Here is a 12,521-nt window from a genome sequence, read left to right as displayed (position 1 = left end):
TCCATTTTAGTCTCCACCAAATCAGAATACTAAATGGCTCATTGTCCAAACCAAATGGTAGCTCACTGGGCATCTCTACCATTTGGTTCCGGGCAAGTTGTGCACAGTGGATTTATAAAGTTTGTTTGTGAACTATAGCTGCCTGGTAAACTGAAAACAATAGAAGAATGAATTAAGTAAATTTACCAACCAGAAAAGCAAAAAAATTAGGTGTCAGAGTAAATCATTTCAAGAAGCCACCAATGCATATAATGCCAGCATGTGTCAACAAATACTTGACCAACATCAATCTGCAGGCAAAACACAAAACATGTAGAAGTTGAAGGGTTGTAGTGGAATAAAGTTGTTGCGGCATAAATGCTTTTGGACGGTGAGCAAAAGCTGGAGTACCAGGAGAAAACACAAGCATACTCCACACAAAAAGGCCCCAGCCGGGATTCGATGCAGGAACCCTCTTGCTGTGAGGCAACAGTGCTAACCACTTAGATCATATAGCCTAAAATAAATACGGTTCGTGTTCCTTTTTGCTGCTGGTCTCACAAACATTCATTAACCATTTAATTCTCTATGGTAAATCTAATAAATGTACCTACACATATATCCGGTAATTCAGCCAGGTTGGGAGGAGGGCATGAGTCACTTCCACCTCCTGGGCTTACTTTCCTAGTATAGGAAAGTACAGATGGTCCAACACTGTTATGCACTTCTGCAGCATTTTTTCTTTTATCTAACATTGGTGCAGTATCTCCAACAGCCAAGAGGAACAGATCGTATCTTCAAATCAAATAAATGAGCTTTGTCTCCATGAGGAACATTACCTTACTGCTCGAATTACCAAGATAAGATGTGTTCACCCAAGCATTCAGTTACTGAAAATCTTTTTGACAAGAAGCAAACAAACAGAATTCAGTGAGACATGCAAACGATTCTCCCAGGCACGTATACACATGCACACAGACTTCACTATCACTGAGCCCTCTCATTCGGGACTCTATCAGCTGTTTCATGTCAGCCAATCTCTGGAGATGACCTCCAGTGTGCTCTACATTTGAGTCCAGGTGAGCAATGCTCATTTTTCAACTGCTGATGTCCTGGTTCTACTGCAAGACTCTTAACCACACTCAATGAATTAAAAAAAAAAACTGTAGAGTACCCAACAAACATACAGAATCGGGATGCAAACAATGCAATGCCCCAAAGTCAGATATATTGCCTGATGGTCAACCATATGATGGTTGATCATCTAGGGGAAAATGATGTCCATGATGCCCTGTTCACTGCAGGATGCCTGAGCACATTTATCTTCCTGGCATTTTTCAAACAAAGAGTCTGTCAGTTTAGAGGCCCCCTATAATTTCTGTGTGTCTCTTCAGGCAGACATGAGTTGCCCACAGGCCCATCCTTCATCAGCACATGGACAGAAGAAATTTGTCAGATGTAGCATTTCAAAAATATGTCACAGCAGAGCAGGGGTGACACAGTAATGACGGCTTGTAGATTCCTCTCACGTCTCAAACACAGTATGCTGTTTGGAAACGGCTTACTCCAGAGAATATTGGTTAAGTAAAAGAAGTCCATTCAGATAAACAGCAGTCAGCTCATATACTTAAAATGTATTATTGCAATTTCAGCTATAACTGGTATTACAGCATTTTTACTGAGAGAAACAATGTTACTCACAGAGACATAAAAATATCTCTCACCATTCTGTGTCAGACTCTCTCATCTGCACATCCAAATAGATGCTGTTGATTGCTCCATTTTACGGCTTTTAGACCAAAGTGCTGCATTTAACTGTCATTCCTGCCTGTCTGAACAAGTAAAGAGTAATATTTGCCCTGTTCATTTTTGACAAATCCTGTGCAACTGTTGTTGCAAGCAGCATTCCTCACCACACACACACACACACACACACCCACCCCCCAAGGGTTTGGACCCCCCATCGTACATTTCGTTATTACTCGATTCCACTTGGGCAAATTTACAAATGCAACATTCATTCCAACTCAAATTAGTAATTCCAGCAGCATCCAAGTTAAAGTGTTTTTATTATTTAAGGTAGGGAAAAAAACACTTTAAGGGGTCATTTTGAGCAGATTTTACAAATAAGAAAAAAATAAATCCCCTATTGAAATGGATCAGTTACTGGCTACACCATTAGTGGAAGAACTATTCTGGGTTAAAAAATGTTTAGATTTAAAGGAACTCTTTGCAGAAAAAAAAATGTTTACAACTGCAGCTTAACTGCTATGTTAGTAAAAGCGATCCCTATAACATTAAATAAAAAAACTCCCATGTACTTTGCAGCTGAGATATACAACTGAGACAACTCTAGGGTGGGCCACACCTTCCAGTAATACCTCTTTGAACCACTAGATGGGATATGAGTCACCCTAGTCTCGAGTCTGCCTTTCAAGCCAACAGGAGCCAGAAACAAACAGAAGATAGAGATGTGGATAAATTGGTAAAAAATACATAAATACTTTCAACAATGGTGGAAGCTCCTGGCAAGCAAACATAACCTAAGTCACCACCTACTCCCAAGAAGAAACTGCAATCAGCAGCAAGATAAGAAATTAGAAAAAAAAGAATCAACACAAGAGGTAAATAGTAGTGTTGGTTTTCCTTGCTGGAGACAGCTTTTAGGCAGAAAAGGACTGAAATCTGATGCAGAATTTGGAACTTTTCTTTCAGACTGTTAGGAAAAAGACTTGCGTTGTAACTATAATTGTCCTCAGCCGGTTCCAAAAACTCAGCTTGCTGTATGTATAAATGCAGAGCAGCGCCAGTGTTGATGTGTGTTGCCATGTTTGTACTAAAAACTATCCAAGTGTAAAGGAAGCTTTGTTATTATGACAAGACCACACAGTATGCTCGTCTTATTGTTAGTTGTTAGCGAATCTAATTGATGATTTTTTTTTTTTCAATTAAGGGACAGGAGCTGATAGTAATCAACAGGCAACAGAGAAGATGAAGACGATTGTTTTGTCTCATTGTCACACCGAAAAAAAAGACTTACTCTAAAAAAAAAACCAAATGGAAACACAGTTTTTCCTCTGGTAAAACTCTGCCCCCTAATGAGGACATTATTTTAAGTCCAGAGTTACTAAAGCTGCCTTTAAGGTATGAACTTTCAGCAAAAGGTCCTCCCAAGGCAGTATCGATGTTCTTCCTGTCAGAACAACTGTTACCACATGATTTTCAGAAACATATAAAGCATGCCCAACAATACTCTCCCATTAATTTGCACAATCATTTATTTGTAGCCTTAGAGGAAGACTTTAGGGGCCTTCTTTTCCTGCTAAAGTACAACAGACACTTAGGCTGCTCTGACCGATTTTGGGCACTTTCTGGAGATAAATCTAAGAGGGGCTTACTCAAAAGAAAAATCTTCTGCATTTTAAAGTATGTTGATGTAAGGAATTAAGGAACGGCATTATCTCCCTTCCTTTCGTAAAGGATTGCCTGGTGTATGTTATGCTAACAAGATGATAAAGAAAAGAACTCAAGAGTCTTCAAATCAAATTGTCGGGATGCGTTTGAAGATTTTCGCGAAGTGCACAGACTTCCAATGTCAGAAGAGGAGTAAGAAAACGTACATTACAGCTAATGAACACAATGTACTCAGACAAAATCGCTGCCACTTGCATGAATAGCAATGAAAAGTGTCAAGTAGTTCAAAGGAAATAGTAGACATTGTCTTTTAGTATGTACTGCACACTGTAATTTAAATTATTGTACCTACACTGACATCCACAGAAACCACCTACTGTATTAGCCAATTGCTCAACATTCCTCAGTCTGCATCTCTTTCTGCATCTCTGCTTTACTATTGGAGCCTCCCTTCTAATGGAACTAAACGACCAGTCCATCAATCCTGGCTGAGCTGAGGCTGGCGAGGGTAAAGCAGGTATAGGATGGTGGGGGTGGTGTAAGGGGGAGTGGTGAGATGTCCTTGCTCAGGAGAAACCACATATACATATTCTCCAAACCTGTGGCACTCAGCAGTCTTGGAAGCAGATTGCATGCAATGACTGTAAAGTCTTCTGCAAATCATGTCACCCACAACTTAGATAAATGATACAACATCCAAACCAATGAGGCTGCGAGTTCCTCCCAAAGAGAAAGGCCCAGAAAGAGCTGTGCGACCCATATCTACAAAATATAAGCACTCTGCAAAGGGTCTGCACTAACAGAAGGGTATCGCACTTATTACACATCAACATCTGTAATCCTTTGTACCCCCTTTTTGATCTGATATCAGAATAATTATGAGAAACCTTGTATGCATTTGCTTCATCATTGATTTGGATTCAAAGAAAGGGGAAAGCATGCATATCGAAATTATTAGAGCAGGGAGTTTGGGGCAGATCACTGTGAAGTTAATTCTCAGTGATTAAAGCAAATCAACCGGTGAAATCCCTCAACGTGAGCTGTCAAAGTGCATTTGATTTATGAGATGAATATCTTAAATATTAATAAATTCACAAACGTGTGAAAGAGCCGGCATCTTCAATCCTACACCACAAAGTAATCTTACATCCATTTAGTAGAGAGACCTTACAAGGTATGGAATCATTCATTTTAAGGTCAACTTTTGCTGGAATAGGCATGAAAGTAAGACTTGGACCACTAACTTGTTTAGATTTCTCTACCAAAAACATTTTCTTTTTCAAAACTCAAACTGAATGTATATTTGTGACACAGACTGAGACCTATTGAGGTACTGTTGATACGCTCCGTGCCAAAAAGTGTTCAAACATGCTGCTACAGTTCACATTGAGACAGAGACACAAGGCAAACCATATGTCTTTTTAGAGTGTTTAGAATAGCTTGATTTAATACAACCGTGCGATTTGCCTCCCAAAAACTGACAAACAATGCTAAATCATTGTTGTCTTAACACAGCCGCAACATATGCTGAATATCAAGTTGTACTTTGTCAAGCAGCTTAACGAGGTGCATACATTACTGTTCCTGTGTTCACCTCCTGTACAGTGTTTAACAGTTTGGTGATCTTAGTCACTGCAGTTAGGCTAAGAGGAAAATATATCAGTCATGAAAGTATATTTACATCGCACTTTTCTAATCAAGTGGACCACTCAAGCACTTTTACACTGCAAGCCACATTCACCCATTCACACGCACACTCATACAGCACATCTTAGCCTAGTCAGGCCATTTCGGCATGTGGTCGGGAATCGAAACCGTCAGACAAATGTCAATCATAAATAAATTCTCTATATTCTTCTCTATCATAACAGCCATTATAAATGAGAACAGAGGACCACCTCCTCCATAATTACAGTAAAATAATTCCTCCACATCCCTCTGCCATCTTTTCTTCCTAAATCAAATACAAAGGGAACTTCACTCTTCGCCCAATAACAGGACAAAAAAAAGGCACCACGCTGTGCTGACTACAGGAGTGAGTGTTGCCACCAACAATGGTTAACACAAAGACATCAGACATGCCTGTTTAATATGCAGTTACCATAGAAACTCTACCCTAACATCGTCTGTCAAGCATATCAAAATAAGATTTAAAATAAAAAAAACTTTAGGAAAACAAGTGGGAGAAAACACAGCCTATGGACTTATTTTACTGGCTGACACATACACATGTGTGAGGGAGGCACAGGTGAACCATCACATGGCACTGTGCTGAAGAATGTGACAGTTCATGTAGAGACTGACACTGCTGTGACACAATAGAGAGTGGTTGTGGTGGTTTTGAAGATGGAGGAGGTTGACCAACGGCTTTCAGTGTAATTTCAGTTTCTGGTCAGCTTTAAGATGTTTGCAATAAACACAAAAGCTCTGCCAAACAAGTTGTGTATTTTTAGCAGAGTTATTGTGTTACTGAGCAGGGACACGATTAATTATGGAGGAACAAAAATCTGGTTAGACTATTAAAATCAATGGTGTAATATGTGATAGTATCAAAGTGAAAATGATGAGGCTGTTGATACTGTTTGATAAGCAGGACTTTATAAACTTGTGTTACTGTGTGCAGGTTGCTTTACCTTTTACCTTATTTGCTTGTTTTTTGTCTTTAATTCCTTTTAGTGAAGCACTTTGAAAGATTGTTAAAATGTTTTTTTGTTTGTTTTTTATTATTATTTTTTATTTTATTATATTTAGGATAGGGCTGAACGGCGTATTGAATTATGACTGAGAATAAAACAAAGAAAATCAGTAAATCATCACAGAAGTTTCCTTTTCCAGCACCTGCAGTTATTACAACAGAGACAAAAGCTCCCTCTTTAGAAACATCTGGATGTATGACATTTGCTGCTTGAACAACAAGCTGGAGTACTGTCAGCCACAGCTGCTGAAGATGATTAAGTACTACCAAAGAAATGTAGACATGTTTCCTCGGTGACATGGAAACGGTTCAGGTTTGCAAAGTCGCACTTTTGCTAAAATTGGTTTGCTGATATTGCACATATATAGAGTGAGTATAGTTTTCATTCCAAAGTTTTCTTTTTTCTTTAAGCAGGGCTACTGGAAAAACAACTTATAAGCAGTTCCGTGGTCAGGTATACCTGTATCGTCCTTATGTAATGACAAATTGATTTTCATTTTTCACCTAGTTGTTGTTCAAAAGAAACCCTGAACATGCAGTCCAAAGAGGTTTTAAAGTAATTAGAGACAATTGTTCAACTGGAAAAAAAAAACAGATCTATCGGAAAAAATTAGAAACTTTAGAGGTGGCAAAATCAAGAATATGGTACATTATTAAGAAGGAACGTGCTAGTGAGCTCAGCAATGCCATAATGCCTGAATGCCCCCAGAGGACAATTAAAGTATATGACTGCAGAGTTCTTAGTGAATGATTACACCCTCACAACATTTTGCCAAGTCAATAATACTCATTGAAATACTGAGGGGCAATATAAACAGTTTACCTGAACATGCAAAGCACTGAAAACATTCACTCAAAGACAGAAAGGCCGTGTTAGATTTAGCTTGAAAACATCTATAGGACTGTGCCCACCTCTAGAAATAGATTCTTTGGACAGAGAAAACCATGCTTGACTTGTACCATAACAATGGGAAGAGAGAAGTATGGAGTGGAACAGAGACAGCCAGTGGTCCAAAGCATACCTCCTCTGTGAAACATGGTGGCAGTGTGATGTCATGGACATGTATGGCTGCAAAAGGAGCCATACGGCTATGGTGTTTATTGCCGATGTGATTGCTGATAGAAGTAGAATGATGAATTCTGAAGTGTAAGGCTATTTACTCTCTGTTCATCATAAGTAAAATGCTGCAAACAGATTGGAGAGTGTGTCACAGTACAGATGGCTCAATACATACTCAAAATATACAAGCGTCTCAAGGCAAAGTGAATGGAACGGCCAAGTCGGACATCTACCACAAACCTAGTTTATTCAGACCATCATCACTACATTCAACATGTGATGTATGTTATTATGGTGCAGCCTTTTCTTACAATACTTTTGTTTGACTCTTGAATTAAAGCTGAAGGTTAACACTTCTGTCACACCATTATAGCTTCATTTCAAGTTCAGTGTGGTGGTACACAGAGAAGAGAAAAGCTAAAAACTGTCTCAACTTGAATTCAACTTTACTTTCAGCTAAGGAACTGAAGAACTGTAATAACATAACTATGTTTTCTTTTTTCTTTGCTTATTAAAAAAAAAAAAAAAAACTCATTACCTTTACAGCCACTCATTCTGATAGGTATCAGCAATCACACTGATATCCCTCAGAAAATCCCTGACTGCAGGTATTAAACGGTCTCATCTTGCGATAACATGGGGCTTACCTTATGAATATACCTCTGTCAACCCATTTTGCCGGTCGTTAATTTGTGCATCATTTGTGGCGATAATGCACAAGTGACAGTTTATTACACGCTCCTATCTTTGCTATGCCTTTGAAAGCTCCTCCAACTTCAAAGCAATTTGAGTTTATCCGGCGGAGAGTTCCAGGTTGGCTGTGAACACACATTGGCTCTGCTTCAATGAGCTATTACAAATCGATCATACTCTAGAATGACTTAGAATATGCCTCAAGGGAGAATTGTATCAAAGTGTGCTACTTTAAACAAGCATGTGTGCTGAATTTACCTGTTACAGGCGTGTACTAAATTGTGGCATGCTGAAAGACAAGATATGGACTAACACTTAGGTTGTATCCAGGGACTGAATGATTATAGGTTAAACATTAACCCTGAAGTACAAAGTCACCGCCTGTGTGCACCATGAGTACATCTGCCATATAACCCAGCATTGAACTAAGGGATTTCTTTGGGAAATGCTATTACTGTATTACCTGACAAGAGTCAAGAAAATAGAAGTTCATTTTTATTTTTTCCTGCAGGTTTTTAGGAGAGTATGCACACAAACAAAGATGCTTTGGCATTTAGTATGAACCAGAAAGTGACTAACAGAGGAACAGCCCTCTGTCAATGGTTGAAAACCAGGGAGGCAGAGAGTGGAGCAGGTGAAAGGAAAACGAGATTGGAAGAAGCAAGGGAGGGCAGAGACATGGATGGACAGATGGATGGATTGTAGATCTAATTTGCCCCCTCCCTGACTCTGCCTCCACAAACTGAAAGTCTGGGAGATACTATAGCCTGCGGTGTGACAGCAAAGGAGCCAGATACTCAAGGGCCCACAGTCTGTTTGAGGGGGAAGAAGGGGGTGCAGAGGGATGGATTACTGATGATGAGAGCTCACAGTTTGACTTGTCTGGATATGATGAAACTTGCTGAATGATACAGTCATATAGATGAAGCTATTGCCCTTAACTTGGTAAACTCTCTGGTTTTGTTAGACTCTCTTGATAAGGTGCCATTTGATCATTTTGGTTAATTGTAGCATCATCTGATGGCTGACCTTTCAAATCTAATCTGCATTTAAGTTTTGTTTAAAGCTTTCAAAATGCAATATCCAATATCTGTTTCATCTTTATTGCTTGTTGTACACTAAGAGAGGCAGCTTGTTGAACTAAATAAGCGAAAAACCTGTTGAAGAAACGTCCAATGAGAGAGGATATAAAAAAATAGCCATAAAAACCTAATGAATTTGATAATTTACGCCAAAAAAGGCGATCTGTTGGCTCTCGGTCAGTGTGACCCTAGCCTTTACTGATACACGAATGGGCAGTTTCCTTTTTCAACGCAGTCCACTTGTTTGACGACATTTAACAGTTCACCTTCTCACAAAGCAGTTGACACGTTTATGAAATCTTGAGGCACCCACGCCTGCCCCCTCTGCCACGCCCGCGTCAATACACTTCTTCAATTAGCTCATTCTTTTGAGCATCAGCTGTTAGCCTATGGCTCAACACAGAAAAATTCCAATCCTTACACTATATGTCTAAGAATAGGTCTGAGCGATTGTTCGTGGGTAGGACGTGTTCGGCACCAGGCGTTATGAGATTAAGACAATAAAGATGCGCCTGCATCCCACTGGGCCTTGATATACATGAAATAAAGGATGTCCTCAGTCAATGCATCTTAATAAACCAGCCTGCCGACCATATTGGTTGTATTAAAGTGTGTGTGGTAACACCCTCTACATCCGCCCGTGTCACCCAAGGCACAAAGCGTTGTCTTTATAGAGCATCTAAAACGTGCAGCATATTGGTGCAAAGCTTGTCACCGGCATGAGATGCTTTTCCTCATATGCCGACATTGTCACTCCTCTGTAACCGGTAAATGCAGCATGCACCTGTTCCGCCGTGTGAGACAAACAAATAATCTGCATACCTGCCCAGTCGGGTCCGGATGTCAAGCCACAGTCCAGATTATGTTCATAGAGATTGCAGGAAATTGGAGGACGGACGCCGCCACCGCCCCGGAGCGCCTTTTTTTTTCTGCCACGGGAGATGCAGCGCTGCAGGCTGGGGCAGGAGACGGGCACAAGTCGGCAGGGATGGCTAACAGTCTGGAGGGTTAGGAGGACAGAAGAGGGGCGTTTTCACGGTGTAAGCAAGGGAACTCCTAACGTCGTGCGTAATGTGTGAGGACCGCTATGCTCTTGACACGCAGCTTCTCTCATCGCTTGCTTCTCTGATTTTTAGGTCATCTTTTCCCACAGTAAAGCTCAGTGCAAGGAGTACTTTTCTTTGGGATCAGTTTAGATGTAATTGTGATTACTTCAGTACAGAATTTAGGGCGTCAATAAATCTTTTTTTTAGGCTGTATGGGGGAAAAAGACTAGGAACAAGAAAGAAAATTTCAAATCCTATAGCCTATTGCAATTATATTGCAACACTATATGTGGTTAGAAATGAGGAGGACTCGTTTAGCATCATAAGACATGAATGGTTCGGATTAGGATCAGGTTATCCCTTAAACCTTTCTTTTTTTTTTCTATTTCTGCCTGACTCTGGAGATACTTGCAATATCTTTTAGATACCGTAAATCTCAATCCAGACTGAAAAATAATAGGCAAAAGATTTATAAATCAATAGATGATTGGATTGAATAAAATGTTGACCTGATCAACACTGTATAGTTGTGAAACCGGTCTTGAAAAAGTATAAGTTTACCATATTTGTTGCAAAAGAAATGAGGCAAATACTCAATCCAATTTATTCATATTGTTACTGGGTGGCCTCTTCAGTAAAGACACAATGCACAGAAACTCACAGTCAGACCCAGATAAGTGGCCTCCAGGTTAGAACAAGTTAAACAAACTGCAAGAATACCCAGATATCAATGTTGAACCAGACTTCACATATCCCAGAATCTTCTTGTATCAAACCAGCTCGGCTTAAAATGAGGAGATATGGACTTTAATAAGAGGCTCCTTCAGAGCTTTGTGTAATGAACCTATCTGTGTAGGAGCATCCTTCAGATGCCATACATGATCTTGTCCTTTTAATTAGGGTACACATGGAATTTACACTTGGCAACAACTGGAAATAAACACTCTTTGCGTAACAGTTGAAAGTCTTATTGATGCCTGCATACACACACTTATAGACAAACATGCATAAATATGTGTGCATATTGCATCACAGAATCCCCACACGCTGAGCATATTTTACATTCATATGCATGTGAGAGCTCATCTTTAACTCACAACATCCAGTTAAGATTGTCATACTGTTCCTTGCAAGCAGTGGATTCAATGGATGAAGGCTAAGTGGGTGTGTTGTATTACATTGGTGAGTCATGGGAACCTTCTGTGCTGAACGCCTTCTCTGGCATTCATGCACAAGTGTTCTGTTGAAATGCAAATATGCATACAGGAAAATCAGTTCCTGTCACGCATCAGCAGGTCTCCTTCAGTTGGTTGGGCAAAAAAGAGCATATGTGATATATAGAGCATAAACCAATGCTTAAGGATATGTCTGAATCTTTTATTGCTCTGGTAAATTATTGAGTGTGGCCTTTAATAACCACAAGCCCATTTCAAAATTGTGTAAGATATTAATTTGATTATTTACTTGAGAACATATGGAGCAAGAAGTCATTCCAAATAGTTGTGATTAGATTTCTCCACATGGTGGCGGCCATACACCGTCTTCATACTCATCACAAACAAGATAACAGTGTGTTAACTGTATGCTTCATCCTTAACAGCAAGCACATGTTAAGATCTTGAAAGTATTTCATTCCTTTTGCACCTGCATTTTACTGTGTGATCATTCATATCTTCTGGCAGTCTCTGCTCAAACCATCACCAGCATTCCATACATGAAAAATTTGACAAGCAGCTCTGCCTCTCATGTGAAATATTAGCATTTTACTGTTATTAGCGACAGAGCAGCACCTCAACTCGCTTTTATTTAAGCTGTCATATGAGGGGGTAAAAAATGAGCGTAAAGATAAACACATGTCATCGGCATGTCCCATCACACATGGTTTATTTGAATTTTAAAGAGATTTCAACATCTTTTATTCTTTATGCAGTCGTGAGATGGAATGTTAGTCTCAATTTTTTTATTTATTTTTTTTGGTGGGGGGGAATTTTGTAAATTGACTGGTTTTATGATTAAATTTTTACTCGTGTGAAAATGTTTTGTTTTTTATTGTTATTTGCTGTGATTTATAACTAAACTCTTTTGATCTGAGTCTGAGTTTGAACTTCCCTTGTTGGCTTTCACAAGAGAAGTCTGAGACTGCTCACCTCTGTCAAGGCTGAATTTAAAATTTATGGATCCAGAAACGGATCAACAAGTCCTCATGGGAAGATAATGTACTCTTAGTTGGGCCATTTCCGACATCTAATGGCATATAATAAAAATCCCTGCATAAAACTTTGAGTAATTCAGCTTAAAAATAAAAACACAGAGTTAATAACATATTACTACACACCTCAGACAGTTAAGACAGATTCATCAATCACTTCAACTTTACCATATTGTTTTACTTTTAGGTATTGATTTGTGCAGCCAGGTGACTAAAAATACATAGTTGCATGGTTTTGAACGGAAGCAATTTTAAGTTTCATAGTGTGAAAAAAGTAAAAGAAATGCTGCACAGCAATTTCAGTAAAGGAATGAACATCAATCATGTTCTGTCACTTTTTTTT

At 39.3% G+C, this 12,521-nt stretch overlaps 1 protein-coding gene across 5 annotated transcripts in view; it reads right to left on the bottom strand.

The window, feature by feature from the left end:
• Positions 1 to 9,991, bottom strand: part of LOC142390779 (band 4.1-like protein 1) — a 44,573-nt gene extending 34,582 nt beyond the window's left edge. For 3 of the 5 annotated variants that reach the window (XM_075476489.1, XM_075476492.1, XM_075476493.1), the window contains exon 1: positions 9,746 to 9,991. The gene's annotated coding sequence lies outside the window, so the exon portion shown is untranslated. The remainder of the gene's footprint in view (positions 1 to 9,745) is intronic. The other 2 variants (XM_075476490.1, XM_075476491.1) reach the window with 1 other exon arrangement.
• Positions 9,992 to 12,521: the final 2,530 nt, after the last annotated feature.

The sequence above is a fragment of the Odontesthes bonariensis genome, chromosome 10 (genome assembly GCF_027942865.1).
Source record: "Odontesthes bonariensis isolate fOdoBon6 chromosome 10, fOdoBon6.hap1, whole genome shotgun sequence".
NCBI classification, from domain to species: domain Eukaryota; kingdom Metazoa; phylum Chordata; class Actinopteri; order Atheriniformes; family Atherinopsidae; genus Odontesthes; species Odontesthes bonariensis.
The sequence above is the reverse complement of the archived record's forward strand: the minus strand, read 5'-3'. Positions and strand labels throughout refer to the sequence as shown.